The sequence below is a fragment of the Plectropomus leopardus genome, chromosome 9 (genome assembly GCF_008729295.1).
Source record: "Plectropomus leopardus isolate mb chromosome 9, YSFRI_Pleo_2.0, whole genome shotgun sequence".
Classification (NCBI taxonomy): Eukaryota; Metazoa; Chordata; class Actinopteri; order Perciformes; family Serranidae; genus Plectropomus; species Plectropomus leopardus.
Genome location: NC_056471.1, coordinates 15,006,171 through 15,027,784, shown reverse-complemented (window position 1 = coordinate 15,027,784; position 21,614 = coordinate 15,006,171). Strand labels below are relative to the sequence as shown.

At 40.8% G+C, this 21,614-nt stretch overlaps 1 long non-coding RNA gene across 1 annotated transcript; it reads right to left on the bottom strand.

Annotated features, from left to right (window-relative positions):
• Positions 1 to 15,492: 15,492 nt before the first annotated feature.
• On the bottom strand, positions 15,493 to 20,582 carry LOC121947727. Its single transcript, XR_006106105.1, has 3 exons — positions 20,526 to 20,582; positions 15,765 to 15,857; positions 15,493 to 15,548 (listed from the first exon to the last, which is right to left on the bottom strand). It is a non-coding gene; the product is annotated as an uncharacterized LOC121947727 (long non-coding RNA).
• Positions 20,583 to 21,614: the final 1,032 nt, after the last annotated feature.

Below are 21,614 nucleotides of genomic sequence, written 5' to 3'. Positions count from 1 at the left end.
ATGCAGAAGGAGGGAGGGGGGGCAAAATACAGTATAGAGCGAGCGAGAGAGAAGAAGCTGAAGAGATGGATAGAGTAGGGTTGTTATGTCAGAGGCAGTCGAGCTGCTCTCATCTTGCCATTATCTCAAGCACCCTCACATTACCATAATAATGGCTTTTAACCAAATGTAACACTCTCCAAAGCAGCACAGGCAGAATCTGTTTTAACCAAATGTAAAACACTCATCGGCAGGCAGAATCAGAGGGGCTTAACGTTAACATCACCATAGACTGACGAGTGCTGTGTGGAAGGCGTGTGTGGGTTTGAGTGGGAGTTTCGGGCTGGATATAGTCGACTGATTTAGTCTTGATTATACATATAACGTACAAAGATCATTTCTATGTGTCATATACGCACCCACAGATATGTATCCCTGTTTGACTGCTGTAAATGTTCTGCAGCAGTTCAATTTTCAAGGGTGTGTGCACGTGTTGGCTGTTCTCATGAACTGTTAGTACATATAGCTACAAAAAGTGATGCATCAGAATGTGTATATACCCCACATAAACATGAGCTGGTTAATGTAAAACCCACTTAATGGGAACGCTGCGATCACATGACCAATGCGCTGACAGGAGTAAAGAAAACAGTAGTCCAAATAACGAGGCAAGTGCAGGTCCCCCGAGAAGTGCACTGAACTGGTAGTGGTCAAACAGTGTAATTACACTGTCAGGTGACGCCCAGCAACCCAAAAATACTTTTTCCCATTGACTTACATGGTGAAAGAGACCTCTGTGAATCAGTGGATGCATTTTTGAGTATCAAAGCCCCCGCAAAATGACTCATTTACTTTTCAGGATTTGATCCCTTCGGTCTGACAACATTTTGAAAATACAAAAGAGTCACATGATTAAATAATTTTATACCCATTTAAGTTTGCAGAGTGCTGAACCAGAAGTTAGCCTCTACGCCATGCTTGGCAGCGTTTGGCTCCCATAAGTCTCTACTACGCATGCTCTATGGTCCGGAAAGAGCGGAATCACTTCAGATAATCCCTGGATCATACATGTAATTTCATATGCAGGAATTGAAACATTTTGGCTTTATGTTCCACTCAGCTACTCTCATAGGAATAAATGGGGCCCTGCGTTCAATGCAGTATCCAGGTCTCTTGATACATCTATGGGCAAGTTGGGGTGATGGACAGATCAAAAAACACAAGACTTTCCCTCAGGAAACCAGTGTTCAGGTCTGTGTAAAACCAATGGAACTCCCAATCATTTTAAGGTATGTCGTCAGCATATTTCTTTTCCTCAACCTGACCTACATAACTTTGCGTTAAATACGTAACATCAGATGTATCCTCATAAAGCAGTTTGTGTGATTGATGATCTTACGATGACTCGACCCGCAAAAAACATCATGTCCTTAGCATAAAGTTATGCAATTAACGTAAAGTTACTGTGGTTAGGTTTAGTAAAATAAACTTAGTGATGACGTATTTAAAAATTACTTAAGATCACATAGTTCCGAAGACCAGACCTCTAGGAAAAGTCCTGTGTTTTGTGACCCATCCACCACCCCAACCTGTCACCTAAGTCGACTCTTCGGGACCGCTTTCTTCTTTCCTCCCATCTGTGCTTTGATCACGTGATAGCAGCCTTCCAAAATATGTAGGCTATGCACAAATTGCTGGCTCGTCATTAAATGGGATATGTAAGAATTTCGGTGCAATGCTTTTCATAGGAAAACACACAAACAGTGCATGAGAACAGCCCACAAGCTGTTGTATGAGGATACGCTGGCATGTGCAATCATGTGTCCTTTCCCAATCATGCTACACATGCTGTACGTGTATATACATGTGTCGGCGTATGTGTGCGTTTGTGTGTGTGCGATTGTGTGAGTCAGAGTTGAGTTCCAGGTCTGGCCAGGTACTCTGCATGTGTTTCCCCCGTCCAGATGGCCTCTCGGCAGGCCTGGGCCGGGGCGCAGGGTGTCCTCCTGCCCTCCCACCCAGCCACCGCAGAAGGTCGACTCGACCGCGCCGCCCGCCTGCCCTGCAATGCCGCCTTCCAGACCAATAGCTCCCTGCCAGAGGAAGAATAAGAGCCAGAAAATGGTACTGAAAGCCAGGTTGTGCCATCTATGTCATTAAGCAGGTACATATATAATAATGACCTTCAAGTAAACTGACTGGAGAAACACACAGAAATGGCATTTCTTTTGTAAATCCTGTTTCTTTTCCTCTCTCACATGCTCATATTTCTGTCTTCACATCTTTTCCTTACATTGCTGCATCTTCTTCCTCCTTATCTCTCTTTCTTCTGCCATGTCTCTAGTGTTACAGTTATTGTACGAGTGTGGCGTGTGTTTGCAGTGTGAGGTGCCAGGAGGGTGTGGAGACCCACAGATGGTCAGGGTGGTTCCCAGTCAGTAAGATCTGGGTCAGAGCCCGCTCTCAGATTAGTGGGCCTCACTCGTGAAGCATCACCCACCGAGTTCTGGGCAGACCTGGATCTGACACAGAGGTTTTGTTTTGTTACAGAGTGACACACTCATCCGTGATATCATATTGTTTCCGCCAGCTCTTGAAAACAGGCATGTCACCTTTGTGTGCTCCTGACTGTTGTATTAGTTCGTATTGCTTGGGCTTTAAATTTCAGCATTCACTGAGTTTTACTGGAGAGGAGGTTTAGCTGCCTGCCCAAAACACACATGTAAATAAAAATTTAAATACTATGTGCTAAAAGCCTTTTGCATGTAGTCTCTATCTCATTTTGGGGCCCTATCCAGGCCTGCAGAGCTCAAAAACAATGTGGTCCCTTGACAATTCTTTTCAATGTCTCCTATGGCGCAATGCGAAAGTAAAACAAAGGCAATTCTCTAGCCACCACAATGAAAACAACAAACAACAAATCTATGGATAAGCATAACCGCCAAGAGGTTCCTGAATTTTAGATACAAATGCAGATAATAACTGTAACAACCAAGTAAAAAGTTTCATTTTTGCAGCATTAATGTGTGCACAGGGTCACATTGGGAACAGAGGTGTAGCTGTTGGCTCTTTGGGTCTGTATTTAATAGTCTTTCTAACAGACACTTTAGCAGGGAGAATACATGTCGATACAGCCTGAACACCTGCTAGAGCAACACAATAAATCACATAAAACACACAATAAGTGGAATTTAAGTGTGTGCATGTAAGATTTAAGGGTGGGTAAAGCCAAATCAGTGATTTCTCATTTCTGAACACATTGTAAATGTGTTCATAAATAAATAAATACTTGTTGAGAACATGTGAAATGACAGGGAACTGTGTCATACGCAATTGTTGAGGTTTTTTTTTTTTTTTACCATTTCTGTGTCCAGGATATTTTGGGCAGGCCTAAGAGCATGCTCGATAATGCAAAAAGTGAAGAATAAGCCACTGTAAAGAAAGTCTTTTGTTAGCAACTAGCACAAAGCACACATATCTCCCAAAGCCTAAGCGAGCGGCCGTGCAGCTACAGATTCTCGTTAGCAGCTATCTAAGTAGTACAGTAACATACACACCTCAAGAGCCACTGAGTGGCGACAGACTCTTGTCTAGTTGCTGATACCAGCTAACATTAGCACAAAGCACATACCAAAAGCAGTCAGTAGTAATTGCTGGAAGGATGGGGAGCCAATTTGGGGAAAAACGACTGAAAAGTACATTAGAGATGGATACTCTGCTTGTAATTATATGGCATTTAATAGACCAGATCATTGGTTCCCAAATGGTCTAGCCACAGGGTCCAGATTTGTCCTAGTCATTAGTTCAAGGTCTACACATAAGTTAAAATACCGCATTTTTAATTTTATATCAAAAGATGTAAATGACACCTTGGCTTAGAACACAAAGACCTAAAACATATTGCAAGAAAGCAGAAATGGCACTTCAAAATAAAAGCTCTGAACTGAAAATTCATTGTACTTTGAAATAAAGATATGTATTTTTTTTTAAAAACTTGACATATTCATGAGTCACTTGTGGTCCATTCAGAATGGACCAGTGACCCACTTTTGGTCGGCAACCCACCAGTTTAGAACCACTGGACTAGATTATTCATGTATTTATTAGAAAATGTAGCGCTCACACACAGGATGAGTGGGACGACACCAATGATACAATACTATGAGCTCTAACACTAGTAGTAACCGCAGCGTAGTGTCGGCTCCTTTACCAGTCACACCACCAGCGCCTCAGAGCAGAAAATACTGCTAATTTTTACATTACTTTCAAATAGAATTTTATACATTTGGTGATTTATTTATTTTTTTTTAATTTAAATTTGGTTGAAGGTTAATGATACATTTTTCTGAGGTGTGACAGACTTATTACGCATATCAATTTTTGCTTTACCCGGACTTAAAAAAAAAAAAAAAAAATATATATATATATATATATATATATATATATATATATATATATATATATATATCTGAGTGTGGAATGAAAGCCCCACTAGCACACCTAAATGCTCTCTCTGGTAAATGCTCAGTAGATGCTATAAAGCCGTCCAGTCAGTAATCCAGGCTTCATAAGCGGCCATGGCAGAATGTATAGGGGGTAATGGTGTCACAGTGTGTAGAGCAGCATCCCATTGGTTTAACCCACAGCATGCCATCACAGATCCTGTCAGATCTCATTCTTTACAATGATGCCCACGTCCTTCACTCTCACACTCACACACACACACACACACACACAGTATGTTTGTGCATACACACACGATACATGCACTGCCACGTGCACACACTTAAAACCACACATTCCAAACCGGCCTAATGAATTAATTACAATCACAGCCAGTGCATTTGTGTGTATTGGGTACTAATAGGAAGTGACAGGGGCTGCGGCGATGTACTCATCACTCCAGGCTTCCTGCCTCCCCCCACCGCATCTCCTGACCCCCCCCCCCCATCACTCTGTTCAGCTTGACATTTCTATCTTTGTAGTGTGGTCACCTGTCATTCTTAAAGCTGCCTGTTAGCTCATCACATGTACTGACCCAACTTCATGTGCACACACACACAGAAACACACATGTCTGCACCATGCACATATGTACACATGCATGTATGCTCTCATCTAGTAATTAGGCACAGGCACTGAGCAAGAAATATGAGCACAGCTTCAACTGCCATGACTTCTGAGCGTGTACAGTATTTATTCCACATGTTTTGCAGTGGACAAAAAATCTCTACAGGGTTAACCATTTATTTAAGGGTTTATTGCTGACTTTAAGGTTAGAGTTATGACGAGGTTAAGGTTATTACAGGTCGACAATGTCCCCCACAAGTGTAGTAAGACAAGTTTGTGTGCGTAAAGGTGTAGAGTTCAGGGGCTCCAACATACAGCAGAACAAAATGAATAAAGCCTCCACAGCAAATATGTGGCTTCTCACCTCATTCATTATGTAATGGGAGTAACAGCCCTCCTCCCTCTCCTCACCTCCCTCTCTACACCCCGTCCTCCCCTCAGCCTTCCCCTTCTGTTCACCACCTGTACGGGAACAGATTCTCTCCTCTCTCCGCATGACACTTCAATCTGTTCTACAGCAGATACAAGGATTGAGTGTTGGCATTTTATTTTTCATGTCTTTCATTTTTTTTTACGTCTTTATCTTGTCTCCTGCACGTGGTAGTCGACAACTGACACACCACCTCAGGTCAAATTCAAAAGGTTAAAGGTCTGACATTTGAACACGGAGCCAGCAGGGTTGATGTTCACAGACACGTGACGTCGTTGGTGCGCGCGCACACACACACACACACACACACACACACACACACGCACGTGCAGGCATTTCTGCATGTTGTGTGTGATTCTGTGTCTGTGACCTTAAGCAAAAGGCTCAACCTACTTGTGTTGGTCCAAATTTGACATATGAGCTTGACAAGATTTGCAGCCTTAACCCTGTCAATTTTTGTGTTTGTTGTTAGCTTTTGCAGCAACATTTGATCAGTAAGACTGATTATCCCAATCTGTAAAATGTGAAAAAGTGAGGAGATGGTTGTGAATGACATGAAGAAAAAAATGTGAGGGATGGATGACACAGATGGAAGACAGGAGGAAGAATGAACAGCAGGTGAAAGGAGGAATAATTTACATACTCGCTCTCTCTCACACACACACACACACACACACACACACACACACACACACACAGACACACTTGCAGGTTACAGAGCAATGGCAACAGAGGGCTGATGGTTCCTTCTCATTGCTAAAGATACAACTGATGACAATTCCATTAATCCTGTCAGTCCTCTCCCTCCATCTCTCTCAATCCCCCTCTTTTTCTCAGTCCTTTTATAGATGAAAGGCTTCCACTTTTTCTGTCAATGGCCTGCAGTCATCTGAATTAAACATTGATTTTATCGGAAGTTTTAGTCACTGCGTCCATGACGACTCCTCAAAACCACGTGTCTCATCGCAAAGGAACACAAGGAGAGAAGGATGGAGGAGATGAGAGAGGGAGCGGAGGAGAGAGTGAGAACAGAGGAGACAAGGAGGGGGGGTTCAAGAGGACGACATTAAAACGAAAGAGAGGAGACAGACAGGGACATTGGGAGCCGAGGAGGGAGACAAGGAGAACACAGGGGGGATGAGAAGAAAGAACAAGGGATTTGGGGAGCAGCAATTAAGATGGGAAGGAGGGAGAGGAAGAAAGACTGAGGCAGGGCTCACACAGAATAGAAAGGGGAAAGGCTTTTTTTGAAGTGCAATGTTCAAATCTCTCTTTTGTTCCCGTCATTGTCCAACACCTGCCACAACTCATCTGTGTAAAACTCCCTCCCTTTTTCTCCCTCACTCCCACCATCAACAAAGACACATCACTGCTAATCAGCTGGGCTACCACCACACAGACCCGCGTTTTTCCTCTTCTTCTAAAATATTAAGAAGTTACAGTTTCAACGTTCTTGTCCAGGCAGTCACTGTTGCTTGCAGCAAAAGGATCAGAGATAAAATAAAGACAATCGTGCTTTGACATGCACGTAAAACCTCCTCCGTTTCAAATCTATAACCCCTGGAAAGAGAGGGAGAAAAAGAGGCTGAGTTGACACCCAGTTCTCCAACACATAAGCAAAACTAAGATAAACAGAACAGGTTGACCCCTTGCTGCACAAACTTTGCTGTCGTCCCCCCCTGGCCAAAACTTTTCTTCTCCTATGTTTCTTTCCCCGCTTCCTCCATCGGTGGTTTGTTGTTGGGCACCCTGAGGAGACGTGGAGATGAAAGGGAGCTGGTCTCGAGGGAGCACCAGCGTCGAACAGGGAGGCCCTGCGCTCTGTGAGCACTCACCCCTGCAGCGGCACGCCATCTCTGGGATGAAGCATCTCCAAAGCGTGGCGACAACAAGTCGGGTAGTCTGGTTCACGGTCACCCCTGCTCATAAGTGCGTTGTGCACATTTATACACACACACACACAGACACACACACCTTAGAGAATGTGGTTCCGTGTGATAAAACTTCCAGTCTCCGCATTATTCATGTTGTTAGGGTGTGGTAGACTCGAGGGAAAGTAAAAAGTGAATCCAACATAGATAACAGCAAAAGTGAGTTAAGGAAGCAGAATAAAACTAATGGGCTAGTTTTCATAGAATTCATGAATATCTCGCTCCTCTCCCTCCTTCCCTGTACGTTCCTCTCTGAGGTCCTCTAGCAACTAATGGTGGAGTTCCTTCACACCCATGGCCCTGGGGTGGCACAGCTTTGGCTCCCAGAGTGCACTACTGCCCTAGGAATACCTCCCCATTTGGGTCAATCTGTCTCTCTCTCTCTCTCCCTTTTCCCATCTCTCTCCCGGTGTCTCTCTCTCCCTCTTTTGCTCTTTTTGCTGCAGTAGGTATGAATAATTAAACCTGCGTTTCCTCTCCTCTCATGTCATGTCTCTGTCTGCCACCCCTCCTCCCGCCCTCACCGCTGTGTCTCTCACTCAGGCTGAAGTGTTATAACAGAAGTGAGTCATTTAGAAGAGGGAAAAGGCTGCAGATCAAGGAGAGTTGAGTTCAGTTTGGAACTTGGCATGTTACATAAGCTGTCACTGTGCGTTATTGACTAAGAGAGAGGGATGGAGGAGAGAGATAGCAACCAAACGAGAGCGAGAGAGGAAAGGTGAGACTGTGATAATGGCGAACGGATAGAGCGAGTGAGAGAAAGATGGAGAGCGAAGGATCACGAATGAGTTGCTGGCATGTAGAGTGATGTCGCAACAGAGGTGATAAGTTGTATTTTCTCTTGGAGGTGTCATAAGCTGCCCTTTGTAGATAAAACACGTCACAGTTTGTAAAAAGCCCTTTAAAATCAGAGGGATCCACACACATGTACAGTAGACAGATGTGTAGTCCTACCTGTCAGAGCTGAAAGTTTGTGGTCTTTTTTTGTTTATTTTGTAATTCTTTTTTAACTAGCAAGGTCCCTCAAAGTAATTAAAACTCTGTCAGAGTTGCAAACCATATAACACCGACTAATAATATGTAAAATCTAGGCAGTAATTATAATATATTAGAGTTAGATTGACAGGTTTTTGGGGAGATCTCGATTCGGAGAAAGGGAATAAAAAATGGATTGACCGATATTCTCTCTTTCTATTTTTCATATAAAATAAAAAGCCAACACTCAATATACTTGCGAAAAAGATATCTAATGTAATGGAGATATTTTGCAGTTTAACAATAACTTAAATATGGCAAAAATGCTTGATTTTCAGCATGGATGTAATTTGAGATGACCTGATCTCAAGTATTTCAGTTATGGAGCAATGTGTATTATAGCACCTCAAGTTTCAGATTTATACTCATTTCAAGGTAAAGATGTGATACTTTTACTTTAAAAGATCCCTAAATTGATAATAATGCTTGACTGTTTTGCCTGTGTGTAGTCAAAGATGTCTTCAGCTCAAATGTATCTCTCGTTGTCATTTTTTTTTCAGCAACCCTAAAATCAAAGAATAAAGATATTTCCTGCACAATTTTGTGGCCTTACACTAATTATACTTTAACTTTTAATTATACTTGAATAATAATTTTTAACTTATAAGGGACACAGGCAACTTGTTTTATACTTCTTCTAAATATAATACAATTATTCCAAATATGTATTTTGTATATAACCATTGTTAACACTTTACTGTGAAAACCGGACATAGTTACACGTGTATCCTGCCACTAACTTTCCAAAAAGATTGCCATTTTGGTGGAGGAATTCAAGAAAAACAACATTTTATTTAAACATTCAAGGTGACAGCATGAATGATTGATCAATAATCAATCAGTGGTTCACTGATTTAACATAAGGGTCAATGGGAATTTAGTGACCATATGATGAACTGCAGGTTTTAGAACTTTCGCATTGGCTTCACGTTGCTACCTGGAAAAGACAATTTTTCCAGCAGTGAAATACTTCTTTAAGATGAGTTTGTCAAAACCAAATCCTCGGGTTGGGACCAAGTCATGACCAGATTTTTTTTAACCTAATATTGTGATTAAACTCTACACATTGGTACATAAAACTACACATTTAAAATGGGGATACTTCGTCAGTACATGGCAATAAAATGTTATGGAAATAACTGCTCTGGTAAATTACATTGAAGAATCGGGCACGTAATATTACCGTAAAGGATCTGTGTATGGGAAACTGACAGCTGACAGACAGCAGAGCAGCATGTCCAGCTTGCTCAGAGCTGCCAGTGATGCTGGGCGAACCCAAAGACCAAGCTGGTCCTGACATGTCTTATTTTCTGTTTGGCCAAGACAGAGACAGTTTGAATGCAAACAAGACCAAAAGAAGTCTGAGATAACAGAAAAAAACATCTTGAGACCGGACTGAAAAACACGTGCAAACTTGATTATAAGGGTACTGGATTTGACCTGAAACATACTCAAACTGAAGTAATTCTAATTTAACCTTCAAACAAAACTACTTTACCAGCCTGCAAAGCACAGCCTAAAAGTCACAGAGCCTTGTCCTTTCTCACCATTTTCACCAGTATTTATCTGTGCACCTGTCTACCTCTTTCTCTCCATCTCTCTTGCAACTTCTTTCCTCTTTCCGCCTCTCTTCCCTCAGGTGCCGTATTACCATAATGGCTTCTTGTGACGGTGATGTACAAAGCAGCAGTATGGAAATGCAACGTGCCACGGCGCACATTATCAGAGCTGAATGCATTAGATGTCATTTGTGTGAGTATACGGCTGTGCGGTCATTATGTGTTAAACCGGTCTGTGGGAAACGGGAGGAGCGGAGGTTGGGAGAGTGATGGTAAACTATATTCCATTTACAGTACAGTTAAGGTATTGTGCAGCTTGCGTGCAAAGAGGAGTGAGGATTAACGGGGGGATGAAAATAGGAAATTAAAATGGCTGCTTGTTATTCTTTCTTGCAAACCTACAACATTCACTGCTGCACAATTGTGGCATGTTTAGCCACTGAACTGTCAGGAGCTGGTGTGCGTGTGATGGCACAACCTTTATGTAGTGACTGTACATAACAGTGACAGATATAGACAGATGCAGTAAGAATGTAGATGGCATTATACATTAGTTTCCTCTCTCCTTTTCTCTTTGGTCTGGACTGAAATATCCCAACAACTATGGTTGGACTGCCATTCATTTTTGTACATTCATGGTTCCCACACAATGAATCCTAAAGATTACAGTGCTAGGCTTTTCCGCTACTGCCAACTTTGGATAGATGCCATGAAATTTGGTAAAGTGGTGGATGAAGTTCCTAAAAACCACACTTGAGTAAAAGTAAAGATATCTTACCAAAAAATAACTTTGGAAGAAGTTAACCCATTGAAACCTGAAGTACTCGCCTTAATATCTTTCAAATACATGGGAAGAAGGCAATGAGTAACTTAATAAGAAATTAGTAAAAAGGTACAAGAAAATTACCTGAAAATTGAACAGATAAAACAAAAGAAATATGTGGGTTTTTCTAAAGAAGGAAATCACTCAGAAAGAATCCTAAAAATAGCAATTAAAGTTAAATATATGATTAGTTAGTTTCCTGGATATTTCCCCCTATTTTTACAAATGATTTTCTGATTATTTTTCCCTCTCTCTCTTTTCTGTCAGTCTTTTTTTAGTTCATTATCTTGTCAGTTTTTCCTAATTTGAGGCAATTTGTTGGACATTTCTTACCCAAGACACATGTTGCATTTTAAGCCATGTTTTCAAAAGAAATCAAACCAAATTGCTCAGGTTTCAAAGGTTTGAATGCCTGTGAAAGGCACACTGGCATGTCCAGACTTTTAAGTGCTTCTGCAGGCACACACGTCAGCATAGCTTTAATTTACCATTTTTTGTCTCCACTACCCATAGGTAATTTTCTGGCACATTACTGCCTCTAAGATTTAAGACTTAATTGGTCCGTGCCACCCCAGACCACTCCCTAAACACGCCCCTGGAAAGTTGTCTGAATGTAGCACAACAAAACTGATGTTAATCCAGGTTTCAGGGGTTGTTTTGTTGGTGTGTACGTGCAATGTCACAGACAGGCCGGAGAATAGGTAAAGTAGAAAGTAGCATGGACAGAGGTCTGTGAAGACATCACGGTGATTACTTCTCTTTTAAACCCGGTGCAAATTAATTTGGATTAATGTTTTAGCACTACTTAGAAGGAGACAAGCAGTAATTAGTGACGCCACGTCATTGCATCTCCTATGGTAAAGAGCTGAAGTTAGTGCATTCACCTTGGTGTTCCAGTCAATGCCAATCGGAGTAAAGGGCGATATATTCCCGTGTCTACTGCAGAGTCATTTCCCACAGGTGTGAATGCAGATTGTATGTATTTCCATTGCATTAAAAAGCATTATGTTTTTTGTGCAGAGGGAATGAGGCTTTTAAGTATCTGGTGTTTATTTTACTTGACCGCAGCCCTTCGACTTGCCTCTTCTGTCGAGTCAATACATTAAGCCCACAGACTTCTAGTTAGGCTACTCTTTGGCTCTCTGTACATGTTAGCAGTGTCATTGTGAGACTGATGATGTTAGCATTTAGCTCAGAGCACCGCTGTGCAATATATCCTCACAGAGCTGCTGTGTTGTGTTTTCTACCAGTGACACACTAACCTGAACTGATCTCCATTAGCTGATTGTTGTTGTTTCCCCTCTCCTCTGACTGAAAGGATTCTGATAGATTTAACGGCAAATCCTTCATCTTGTCTCTAATGAGGACACGAGACTAATTACTGAGGTTCCATCAGTTTTTATTTTATATTATTACATGGAACGCCAGCCTAAACCTCCTTTATTTCATGTAAGTACGCATTGTTGTTTTTTTTCTCGTAAAATTTAACTAGTTAGTTGCAGGTTATTAAGAGCTACTGACTACTGAAATCAAAATGAACTAAAACTGACATCAGTACTGAATCATTTTGAAAACATTTGACCTCTTTTCTGTCGCTGACTGTAATGACGACTCTTTCTAAGAACACTGACCTCTCCTCTCCAATATGTTTTATTTCTTCCACTGTGTGTTTGTGTGTGTGTGTGTGTGTGTGTGTGTGTTGCAGCAGGTGTGAGTGTGCGGTCTGAGGTTCGTCTCCTCACTGCAGCAGGGCCCTGGGATGAGTCACTGTGTTGCCGTGGGGACGCTTCCTGCCCTCCTCATAAATATGGCAAATCCTAAAGTGCAGAAAAATGTTCCTTTTTGAAAATGGGCAAGAAAAAAAATGAAGGGAACAAATATGTATGTATATGAATATTTCAGCATTTATATAAGCTCTGAGAGACTCCAAGGGTCTGTTTTGGAGTCACTGTAAGGAAATATTAAAAAGGTTTTATTGTGATGCACAGTTTTGATAGGTGTAGATGCACAGGATGTATTTGTGCAAGTGAGAAAAAGTTTTTAAAGGCAAAGAAAGACAGAGCTCAAAGTTCATACAAGTCACGGAGATGGTGTGCTTTTTTGTTAAATAAAGGCAAAGAGGTTGGAGGGAAAAAAGGAGAGTGTATCCGTGGGCATTGCTTCAGGGCATCACACTCTGAGTGCCAGAGAGAGAGAGAGAGACAGAGGAGTAGAGGAGCATCCTGTCACCTATCAATCTCTCCTCTTCAGGTTTTATTTACTTTACCCTTTTTTCCCTTCACCTGTTTACACAAATTGTTTTTCCTTCAACCTCTCTGCTTTTCAAATTATGCATTGCTCAGTGTGAATGTATGTTATTGTTGTGGAAACTCAAGAGAGGGGACCACGAGGCCCCTAGACTACCAAATCTCCCTTTTTGTCTTTAGGCTGTCAAAGTTATCGCTGTCAGTTTTCATTTACTGTATAATAACAGTACAGTTTATGCCTGTATTAGTTCAGTGAAATGTGTGTTTACTACAGTATGCTCCCTTTTTCAAGCGCTTCTGAGCTTCTGCCACCATTTTCCCTGCGTTTGAAATTGTTTGTTGTATCCCGACAGAACAGATGATGGAAATCACTTTCTGCAGCACTAACTCTCGGTGATTCACGCTAACTGGAGCCTCAGAAACTCTTGCACAATCACATTTCCGTCGAACTGGGTGAGAAAGTCAAGAATTCATTTATAGTCTCTACCCACTCAATCTTTTTCACAGTCAGCGGGGACTCTGAAAAGATCACCAGTCAGTCAGTCACAGGGCCATCACAGATAGACAAACGCTCTCTCTCAGTCATATTCACATTCACATTCTTACCTAACGACGTTTCCTGGAGTGTGGGAGGGAAACAGCATCATGAGGAAACCCATGCAAACTCCACACAGGCTTAGAATCGAGCACTGTGAAGCAGCTGAGCAACCATGACACATTCATGACTGAATATATTTAGTTGATCAATGTATCCCTGATTTTCAAATCAGAACAGAGCAGAAAAACACCCTGTTGTTATTTTGTTGCAGTTACCTGCAGGAAGTTTTTCATCCAATGACACTTCAATGAAGCTGTTGATATGTTGGCTGTATTCTAATTTTATGTCACCCAGCACCTGTCTACCATCACAGCAAGACAATCAGCCTAATGCCTCTGTTTGTTTTTGACTTTGTTTCTTTTCAATTAGTCAGTGGAGAAAGTAAAAAATTCAATGTGTGCAGATGAATTGAACAATATGTTGTTTTGGGTTGTTTTTTTTTGCAGTGTAAAAACAATACTTTGTGGTTTTAAATGGTATTATATACCATGCTATTTCTTGGCTCAATAAATTAATACCCTGAAATGTTGTTATCACAGTAAAGATGCAATTAGGGGTCAACTACCAAAAATTTTAGTTTCAAGCCGAGACCAATATGGATATGGATACATATACTTTTTATTATTAAAAACAGCCTATATACGTTCATGTAGGGTAAAGCTGTATGCAATCATTTACAGGGTGAATAATCAGTGCTTAAATAACAGCTAATAATGACCAATCACAGCTTGAAAATGAAACAAATGCTGAGGATCTGATATGACTAAAATGTTAATTTATAACTAGAATATACCTGGATATTCCTGGTATGTGTCAGATTAAACTAGCCCGGGTGTGCTCCGTGGTGGACTTCACATGCAGCGGAGACGCAAAGAGTACATGTACGAGATGTTCACAACAATGAAGCTTTGTTTACACAGACATTTTTACTTTTGAAACACAAATAGGTAAAATTTATAGGAGAGAGTAACTGATCCCTTTTTTAGTATTGACCCTTTCGATGCCAGAATAAATGTTCAAAGCAAAAACATGATATGTAAAGTATTAATATTTTCTTATTGATCTGCCTACGCCACATTTTCCATTCTTTCAGGAGGATTTTGCGAAGTTCCAAAATCTCCCTGATTTTTTTAGTCTATTAAATAAACAAAATAAACACACAAAATGTCAAGAAAGGAAATATTCTTCGACACATTTTCCTTATACAACACCTTCTGAAATCAAGTCTCTTTCCCTGAAACATAATTGCTTTGTGAACACGCTGTTTTTTTTTCTCGCAGTCTCTCTCTGGCACTGCTGGCCTCTTTGTGCTACTGGGTTAGCTTGCTAAATCAGAGTCTGTAGCTAAATAGTCTTGCATACTCAGACCAATTTCTCACATTGTTTCACCCATTTTTTTGAGGCGAAGCATTACATTAGCAAAATAAAATTACAAAAATCAACCACCAAAAAATAACTGGCAATGTCCTCAGCCAACTGCCGATAGCAGATATATCAGTGCAATCGCCTAACTCTAGTCAGATACAATCAGCAAATATCTTAAAGTAAAGTCAGCTAAGACACAATCCATAGCAGTAGGTGGTAGTAGTGTGTCTCTTAACTGTTTGAAAAAACATATTTAAACAACAAGGAAGGAAGGAAAGTGACCATAACAGAAACATTGGAGGAAACTGCCAACATCCATATGCACAATTAGGGACGGCTAAGTAAAAGTAAAGCCTTCTTACCTTGCTTGAAGATTTGCTTTCGTTTCTCTCCATACTGGTTTTCAGTTGAAGTCTGTTCCCCTTCGAATACGAAATGGGAATCTGTCATCATCAACAGCGAGTCGGCCATTTTGGAGGGGTAAAGGTAAAAGTACCATCCGCTTGCTGTTTACTGAAAGAGTTTAAAAAATACTGCTGAACTCACACAAAACACTATTCAGTGAATATGATTATAAATACAAAATGTAGTCTAGGCTATAAAGTACAGGCCACAGTCAGATAGAAAGGTATCTGACATATTTTAATTTGCTAGATACCATTAGGTTAATTATGCATCATTAGCTAGTGTTTTGGGAGCACTCTGTTCGCGTAACATTAGCCAGCATACCTCAGACTGGATGATTGTGTAGTTAGCATTTTGCTTGTAGCTCTGGGGGTCCTGTACTCCACCATTTGTAAACTGGACATCGGCTGCTAAAGCCTGACAAAAAAGCAACAACATCATAATTACCACTTATGGCAGCAGAAACTGCTGTTGCTGCTGCTCTACACAAGTTACACTGAGGTCTACCCCTTTCCACCCAAATAAGCATGTGTATGTGTGTTTTTTAAATATGGGAAAACCAGCTAAAAGAAGGCGATAACCTTGTTTCCCTTTGCCAGTAGACTGGAGCAGTGTACACAGCTCTCAGTGTTTCCCACAGATTGCCAGTGTATGTGTGGCGGTAGCAGACGATGGAGAGGGGGGTCACAGCTGATCACATCGATGGATGAGAGAAGACATTAGCAGATTTTTTGTCAGTGAAAGAGAGTTAGGCCCAGCAGAGTAAGCAGTTTAGTTTCACTGTTTCACAGACAGGCCAGAAAACAGGTTTGTAGCCTCAAGAGTAGAAAGCAGCATGGAGGCCGGTACAATTGGTACAGTGGTAGCTTCTTTTTTATATCTCTTACTTAATCAGTCTCGCTTTCAAACTTGGTGCATACTAATTTGAATTTTAATATTTACATAGACATGACACTGGCGCTGAAACTCTTACATAACTATTATGAAGAAAGGATATTTCCTATTTTTTCAATCTATACCTTTAATCTTATTACATTGATAGAGATAAGATCTAAAAATCCTTTTATTGGTAGTGATTGTCTTCAGAAAAAGCTAGAAAGATTGAAATTGTTTGTGTATGTAGGTCGGGATACAATTAAAGATAAGTGCCGTATGTTATTTTTTAACAAAGTCAGCTCAAATTCCGTCAAAAAGATCACTTCACCTCCTATTCCCCTGGTGTCTGAGAAGCTGTTGGTGTCTGCCGTCTCCAGTTTGTGAGACTTTGGGGGACAGATGGAGGAATCCCTTTCTCATCGCCCACCCCTGCTTCAGCTTTCATCCCTCGGGAGGACTCACATCTCCCTCAACACAGAGGTGTTTTCAAATTAAATACTATCTAATGAACTGGAAAACCTGCCCCCACCCTGCTGTGTGTGTGTTGGGGAAGTGCTAGAGAGCGGGACGAGAAAATGAAAGAAAAACTGTGTGAGAGATTAAAAGAGAGGTATTTGCATTGCAATCTAGTGATTGCACAGCCTGTGTGTGGCGTCATGAAGCGTGTGTTCGTTAATTGTATATCTCTGCAGTTCTAATTGCTTTAATTCCCTGTAATTAATCAGTAATTGCAGTGAGGAGCCACGCACAGCTTCGCTCTGATCGCAAAAGAACTTTTCAATATGGAGTACATAAATATAGATGAGAGAAAGGAACCGACGGAGATGGTGTGGAAACAGAGACGAAGGGAGGAAGAAAGAAAGAAAGATAAAAGACAGAAGAAAGAAAGAGAGACAGAAAGAAAGACAGAGAGAGAGAGAGAGAGAGAAAGAGACAGCCTACTATATTTAGTATTCTCTGAAAGGCCCATGAAGTATATGGCAGGGTCTCATTTCTCATTAATGTATTCTGATGCGAATGAAAATGAGAGATTATGGGTGAAAGTGGAGCAGTCCCTACAGACTTGCAGCAGTGCCGCAAGTAAATCCCCACAACTCAGAGGAGAAACCTTTTTATTGCACTGACACTCAAAGGTTTGTTCACAAAACAGTGAGCACTGTTCTGGCAACATTTTTACTGCACCTCCTGTTTTGATATTTTGTGGTTCATGTGTTTCTGTCTTTTAATGTCTCACTTGTTCAAAAGTCTCCACGATGTGAGTGTATCTCGCTTTGTGTGCACCCGGGAAGGGTGTGGCAGCTGTTTCTAGGGAGATCCCTGTCCCATCGGTCCACCAGATAGAATCCCTCCCACTCACCATACTGTTGCAAGGTAATCCCCTCCTCCCTCGCTCTCTCTCTCTTACTGTACCCTCACCCTGCCCCCCTCATTAATTCCCAATTAAGACAGCAGCCCACCCACACACACACCTCCTTATTGCACATATTGCACATAAATGCTTTTTCTGGTCAGACTTTTAATTTACAAAGGTTTGAGCTGAGGCTAGCAGACTCACTGAACTGTGCGAATGTGTGTGTGTGTGTGTGTGTGTGTGTGTGTGTGTGTGTGTGTGTGTGCGCGTGGACGTGGGGTTGTATGCGTATGTTGTATAATGATCGTTTCTCTGTTCCTTTCTCTAACCCAGGATGAAAGCAAACCTTTGTCATTCTCGATCGTTTTTTAAATGAGAGTTGGTGGCTGGTCTTCGGTGACCTGCTGCGCCCCTCCCTCCTCCTCTGCCTTCTATCTGCCCCCTTACACCTCCCCACCAAGCCCCCCTTCCTCATAAACGGCCCCAGCTCCCTCGTAACAAGCTGGATTCTCATAGATCTCCATCAATTTGTGTCACACCAGGGATTCCCTGAACAAAGTTGCCTTCGCCACATCACCCACAACAACTATGCATTATTAAGGCTAGAAAAACAGCCTGCAAAGTGTCTGCCAGAGCCTTGGTTACAGAGCTAAAAGATACAAAGATGAGCGGGAAGCAGGAAGACAAAACAGGGAGAAAGACAGAGGGAGAAAGAGAGAGACTAATGATAAAAGGCTAACATTTTAAATGCCAATGTGGCCATGCATTCCTCAGGATGTTAGTGATTTGGCTGTTAAGCGTAAAGCTCGCTCTGCCGCTCTCTATACTGTGCATTCATTTAAGAGATTTCCCAAGATGCATCTCATCCACGAGCTGCTCACATCAGCGTGTGCGTGGTGAGGCTTGTGTTGATCTCTAAATGGTAGGACAATACCATTAAAATGCAGCATGTCAAAAGGACCCACGGTGGAAAAAGCACATTTAAGGAGCTTCATGTTCAGCTACGAAGAGCGTGCTGCTCTGTGCCATTCACACCTGCAGAGGCTGATATACTGGTATCACTGTGATTCACTGTGCGCCCAGGAAGGGCAATTAGAAAAAAAATAACATGTCATGTCATCTGACAACAATTCACCTTTAAACTTAATTCACGGCGTTGCGATCTTTTACAAATCATACATGATTCATGAGCAGGAGAAGCTCTCTGTGGCACATTACAAACTGGACAATCAGGCTCTAATTTGGGATTTAATTAAAGGAAGTCAACATGAAGAAGCTGCACTGACAAAAAAATGGAAAATATGTTAACTAAGAGAGTAATTCATTGAGTTTTTAGCCACTAATGAGTATCATTTAACTGCAGCAATGAAAGGTCATGAACCTCCACATGTATCCATTTGACCATAAAATCACTGTACAGATTCATTTTCAACCACTGAGGAGATCCAGGATTAATAATGAAAAATAAAAACATAAAAACCACGAGGTGAACTCACCCTATGTGAAATATACTGTATATAGAGAGGATGACAATAAAATTTAAGGACCTCCTGCACTCACTCCTTCACACATCAGTGTGTCCAAAACCACGACTAGTGTAAGTGCTTGATATGTGGAGCCATTTCTCTTATCCATCAGACATGATGGCAAAACATACATACGTCAGATATTATCAGTATCAGCTGTCTCAGCAAAAGCCCCAAAACAACATATGTTCACATTCAAGTGACATTTACCTTTCATTCTTGCAACATCGTTCAGATTACATGCACATGGGGATGTTGCTGGACAAAGTGAAATGGCTGGCACAGCAGCAGACTTCTACTGAGACCAGCTGAGAGGGTATTTTTTAAGCAAAAGTTTGGGACTTTCCAGACATGTTTGTAACAACAAAACCAGGTATTTTAAACCTACACGTTAGACAGATGTATGTACGCATACCTGTGAAAAGTAATGCACCACAATTCCTATATAACCCACATAATCATGAGCCAGTGAATCTATGTAAAATCAACATCATCAGTGAGGCTGTGGTCATGTGACCATTGCACTGACGGGAGTAAATGAAGAATGTAGAAAGTGAAGTGAAAATCCACTTAAGGAGGAAGGTTAGGATGAGGAATTGGGCAAACCAACACAGGACTTTCTCCCTGGAGACCAGTGCTTGGGTCTGTGTGAAACCAAATGAACTCTGAGTTATTTCAAGGTATGTCGTCTCTATGTTTCTTTTCTTAAACCTAACCCACTCTGCACCAGTTATTGGGTGCTACTTCATTAGATATTAAACAAACCGTTGCATGCACATTTTCGTAAGATATACGAATTGTTGAAGAACTCTAACCAAGTAGGTTTTGTGCCTAAATATAACTTCACGTTAACCACAGCGTCCTTACAACATAAAATTGAAACGTAAAGACACCTGAAGTTTAAAAATATTAGCTACATATGAAATGTACAAATGTAATATATCTGTGGCATGCCAAAACTAACAATGCCAACATTTATTCTGGTGATGGGTTTGACTTAAACACTAGTGCCAGGAGGTTTGAGTTTTTATCCGTATAGCCGTGTATGAAACCCTAAATGTATCAAGTTGAGTTTTTAAATATTGAATGTTTTTTTCAACTTTTAGGGATATGCACCCATCAAGTGGAAGTTAAGCAATATGCTTCATTATCATCCCAATTTTATTCATTTGTTAATTTTTTTAACTGTACTATTTAACACAGTTTACTGATTTTTCTTTCCTGTTTCCAACCAACAGTCAGTGTTGGATTGAAAATGTGTTTATTTTTGAAACTGTGACAACAAAGATCCCCTAACACCTTAGGTTGTGTCGTACTTGTGCTTCCTCTTACCTCTTTGTAGACTGAATGTCCTGCTGCTGCTTCCCCCTTCTCTGTTTAGACCAGTCACCAACCTGCAAATAAAATATATATGATCAGCATCATTAACTGGCTAACTGGTTGTCCTGTGTTCAAGGATCTTTTTAAATGCATCCACATGTTATTATCACAAATACACTTTTCTCTTTGACATACATATATCTGCTTCAGGGCTACATGCCAACCTCAAAAAATAATACTTACCTGTCCTGTACCTGATCACACCAGAAATACACTGATCATCTATACATTTATTCATGTATCTACCTGTTGTACTTGTCAATCATATTTGATCCAACCTATTTTATGTTATGTTTTTTTAAAAATCCCATTTAAAGGTTCTTACAAGACGCTTCATGTACTTGAATTTTTGAATTCAAAAATTAATTACAAGGTTCATACGAGGCATTTTAATGTACTTAAACTTGGCACTAAGAAATTTAAGAACTGGAATATCTTGAAAATCAGTTATTTTTTTTATTGGTCCTTGAAAAAAAAAGTACTTGAATAAAAAAGAGGATCAGCAGAATGAACTCAAACACCCAAATTATAATAACCAGTTAATTAATAATAACTTAATTGCAGGCCCTGGTAGCATGTTTATGCTCCATTTACTCAGTTTGCCCAATTCTGTTGTAAAAGCAAATTCATGCTTTTTGAAGGCCAAACACCCCTATATCCTGCCAAATCTTATCAACATGTCTTTTTAACCCAAACCACAATGTTTCCCTAAAACTATGTTTGTGCCTACACCTAGGCCCCATCGTAAGATAGTTTTGAAAAATGATATTTTCCTCTACATGTTAGCCTCTACAAATTGAGTTTGAGTCCCTAAATCAAGATTTTTTTAAAACACGCTCAAAGATGCAGATTTTTCAAACATTTGGTTACTGTTGATGTGTTTGGACATGTAAAACAGAGCATTTAGGAAACGATGATGAAATCTCCTTAATTCTGACATGCCCATTGTTGCTTTGTGTAATGAGCGCACGCTAGAAACAACAGTGGCGGTCTAATGACTACTTTGCACTAAAATGTAGCATTGCTGCACCACTTCACAGA